The 4,254-nt window shown below is 46.8% G+C and overlaps 1 pseudogene; it reads right to left on the bottom strand.

The window, feature by feature from the left end:
* The window catches only part of LOC114923683, a 14,374-nt pseudogene that overhangs the window by 9,151 nt on the left and 969 nt on the right, over positions 1-4,254 (bottom strand).

Genomic DNA, 4,254 nt, shown 5'->3' with positions numbered 1-4,254 from the left:
TTTATTCTATTCGGAATTCTGTTCTAAATTCTATTATATTCTGAATTCTATTTTGAATTCTGTTCTGAATTTTATTACCTTCTGAATTCTATTCTGAATTCTGTTCTAAATTCTATTCTATTCTGAATTCTAAATCCGATTCTATTCTGAATTCCGTTCTAAATTCTACTCTTGTGAATTCTGTTCTCAATTCTATTCTCTTCTGAATTCTCTTCTGAATTCTCTTCTATTCTGAATTCTGCTAAATTCTATTCTATTCTGAATTCTATGCTGTTCTATTCTATTCTAAATTCTACTCTATTCTGAATTCTGTTCTAAATTCTACTCTATTGTGAATTGTTCTCAATTCTTTTCTTTTCTGAATTCTATTCTATTCTGAATTCTATTCTATTCTGAATTCTGTTCTAAATTCTATTCTATTCCGAATTCTCTTCTCTTCTAAATTCTTTTCTATTCTGAATTGCTCTAAATGCTGTTCTATTTTGAATTCTGTTTTGAATTCTCTTCTGAATTCTATTGCGAATTCTGTTCTAAATGCTATTCTCTTCTGAATTCTGTTCTCTTCTAAATTCTGTTCGAAGTTCTATTCTCTTCTGAATTCTGTTCTGAATTGTATTACATTCTGAATTCTATTCTATTCTGAATTCCATTCTAAATTCTATTCTACTCTGAATTCTATTCTATTCTGAATTCTGAATTCTATTCTGAATTCTATTCTATTCAGAATTGTTCTAAAGTCTATTCTATTTTGAATTCTGTTCTGAATTCTATTACATTCTGAAGTCTGAAGTCTATTCTATTTTGAATTCTGTTTTGAATTTTATTCTGAATTCTGTTCTACTATTCTATTCTGAATTCTATTTCATTCTGAATGCTATTCTATTCTGAATTCTGTTCTATTCTGAATTCTATTCTATTCTGAATTTTCTAAATTCTATTCTATTCTGAATTCTATTCTAAATTCTATTCTATTCTGAATTCCGTTTTGAATTTTACTCTATTGTGAATTATATTTTATTCTGAATTCTTTTCTAAATTGTATCCTATTCTGTATTCTGTTCTGAATTCTGTTCTAACTTCTATTCTATTCTGAATTCTAAATCCTATTCTATTCTGAATTCTGTTCTAAATTCTATTCTATTCTACATTCTGTTCGAAGTTCCATTCTCTTCGGAATTCGGTTCTGAATTCTATTCCATTCTGAATTCTATTCTGAATTCTATTCTATTTTGAATTCTATTCTATATTCTGTTGTCTTCCGAATTTCTCTTCATTCTCTATCCTCAGCCGGGGAGCCCAGCGGCCCCCTCCCCTAATGCCAGCCCCCCACCCCACCCCTCCCACCCGGAGGGGGAATTGGGGGGGGGTCCCGCCGGGCGCTCTCTTACACCAGCTCAAAGACATCCGAGAGCATCATGCAAGCGAATCCGTTCCTCTGGTGAAAGTGATAGATGTGCAGGCGCCGTCAAGGAAAAAACCACGTCCGGCCACGGGGCGCCGACCCCCTACCCCACCCCACCCCACCCTGCCCACCCCGGAGGGCGGGGGAGGTCCCACCGCCACGGCAGACGAAGCTTTGACGGTGACGCACAACTACGGTGCGTTAGGAAAAGGGTCCCCAATCTCCACGGCTGCAGCCCGTTTTGTCACCGGTCCACACAAACGTTAAAAATTGGGGGGCCCACCGAATTAGGGGAGCCCCGTCCCTGCGGGGTTCGGCCGGCCTCACAGAGCGGGCAGTCCTCGCTTTACGGCCGTCACGGAGCCTCCCCCCCCCCCCAATTTTCCGCGGCTAGTATATTCTATATACTCTATATTCTACATACTTGGCCCTTTTTTGACTGGTGGACTTCAACTCCCAGAATTCCTCGGCCAGCGTGCCTGGCTGAGGAATTCTGGGAGTTGAAGTCCATAAGTTATCAAAGGGCCAAGTTTGAAGACCCCTGTTCTATATACTCTGTAACAGGGGTCGGTCTTCGAATTTGGCCCTTTGGTGACTGGGGAACTTCAACTCCCAGAATCCCTCAGCCAGGATGCTTTCAGATGCCTAGCTGAGGAATTCTGGGAGTTGAAGTCCACCAGTCATCAAAGGGCCAAGTTTGAAGACCGACCCCTGATATACGGTAACACAACTGTGCTATCCTATTATTCTAAGTGTCTGCTGCTCGCACAGGGGGTTGGACTAGATGACCTCCGAGGTCCCTTCCAACTGTGTTGTCCTATTATTCTAAGGGTCTGCTGCTCGTGCAGGGGGTCGGACTAGATGACCTCCGAGGTCCCTTCCAACTGTGCTGTCCTATTATTCTAAGGGTTTCTTGCTCGCGCAGGGGGTCGGACTTGATGACCTCCGAGGTCCCTTCCAATTGTGCAATTCTATAAGGGTGTCCTGTTCAAGCAGGGGGTCGGACTAGATGACCTCCGAGGTCCCTTCCAATTGTGTAATTCTATAAGAGTCTCCTGCTCACGCAGGGGGTCAGACTAGATGACCGGCGAGGTCCCTTCCAACTGTGTTGTCCTATTATTCTAAGGGTCTGCTGCTCGCGCAGGGGGTCGGACTAGATGACCTCCGAGGTCCCTTCCAATTGTGTAATTCTATAAGTCTCCTGCTCACGCAGGGGGTCAGACTAGATGACCGGCGAGGTCCCTTCCAACTGTGTTGTCCTATTATTCTAAGGGTCTGCTGCTCGCGCAGGGGGTCGGACTAGATGACCTCCGAGGTCCCTTCCAATTGTGTAATTCTAGAAGGGTGTCCTGTTCAAGCAGGGGGCTGGACTAGATGACCTCCGAGGTCCCTTCCAACTGTGTTGTCCTATTATTCTAAGGGTCTGCTGCTCATGCAGGGGATCAGACTAGATGACCGCCGAGGTCCTTCCAATTGTGTAATTCTATGAGAGTCTGCTGCTTGAGCAGGGGGTCGGACTAGATGACCTCCAAGGTCCCTTCCAACTGTGTTGTCCTATTATTCTAAGGGTTTCCTGCTCGCATCAGGGGGTCGGACTAGATGACCTCCGAGGTCCCTTCCAACTGTGTTGTCCTATTATTCTAAGGGTCTGCTGCTCGCGCAGGGGGTCGGATGTGATGACCTCCGAGGTCCCTTCCGACTCTGTTGTCCTATTATTCTAAGAGTCTGCTGCTCGCGCATGGGGTCGGACTAGATGACCTCCGAGGTCCCTTCCAATTGTGTAATTCTATAAGAGTCTGCTGCTCACGCAGGGGGTCAGACTAGATGACCGCTGAGGTCACTTCCAACTCTGTTGTCCTATTATTCTAAGGGTCTGCTGCTCGCGCAGGGGGTCGGACTAGATGACCTCCGAGGTCCCTTCCAACTGTGTTCTATTATTCTAAGGGTCTGCTGCTCGCGCATGGGGTCGGACTAGATGACCTCCGAGGTCCCTTCCAATTGTGTAATTCTATAAGAGTCTCCTGCTCACGCAGGGGGTCAGACTAGATGACCGCCGAGGTCACTTCCAACTCTGTTGTCCTATTATTCTAAGGGTCTGCTGCTCGCGCAGGGGGTCGGACTAGATGACCTCCGAGGTCCCTTCCAATTGTGTAATTCTATAAGAGTCTGCTGCTCACGCAGGGGGTCAGACTAGATGACCGCTGAGGTCACTTCCAACTCTGTTGTCCTATTATTCTAAGGGTCTGCTGCTCGCGCAGGGGGTCGGACTAGATGACCTCCGAGGTCCCTTTCCAACTGTGTTGTCCTAATATTCTAAGGGTCTGCTGCTCGCGCAGGGGGTCGGACTAGATGACCTCCGAGGTCCCTTCCAACTCTGTTGTCCTATTATTCTAAGGGTTTCCTGCTCGCGCAGGGGGTCGGACTAGATGACCTCCGAGGTCCCTTCCAACTCTGTTATTATATGAGGGTCTCCTGCTCAAGCAGGGGGTCAGACTAGACGACCTCCGGGGTCCCTTCCGACTCGGTGCTCCGGTCATCTCGCTTTGGCCAAGCGACTCGCCTTTACGACGGTCGCAGTGTCCCGTGCGTGTGTGTGTGTGTGTATGTGTGTGACGTGATCCCTTTTTTTTTTCTCCTCCGGCTCAAACGGGGCTGGACTAGATGACCTCGCGGGTCCCTTCCGCCTGGATTCTATTATTTTATTTTTTATTCACTTACCGACGGCGGCCGGTCGAAGGGGGAGCCCCGATTCGCTTGGGGGGGTCTCTCGCTTCGCCCCCAACCCCAAATATTTTTTTTTGGGGGGGGAGCTCAATCCAGAAAGGGGGGGTACTTTTTATGGGGGGGCGGGT

The sequence above is a fragment of the Protobothrops mucrosquamatus genome, unplaced genomic scaffold, assembly GCF_001527695.2.
Source record: "Protobothrops mucrosquamatus isolate PMUCROS unplaced genomic scaffold, P.Mucros_1.0 scaffold6771, whole genome shotgun sequence".
NCBI classification, from domain to species: Eukaryota; Metazoa; Chordata; class Lepidosauria; order Squamata; family Viperidae; genus Protobothrops; species Protobothrops mucrosquamatus.
Note: the sequence above shows the minus strand (reverse complement) of the source record. Positions and strands in the feature narration are given on the sequence as shown.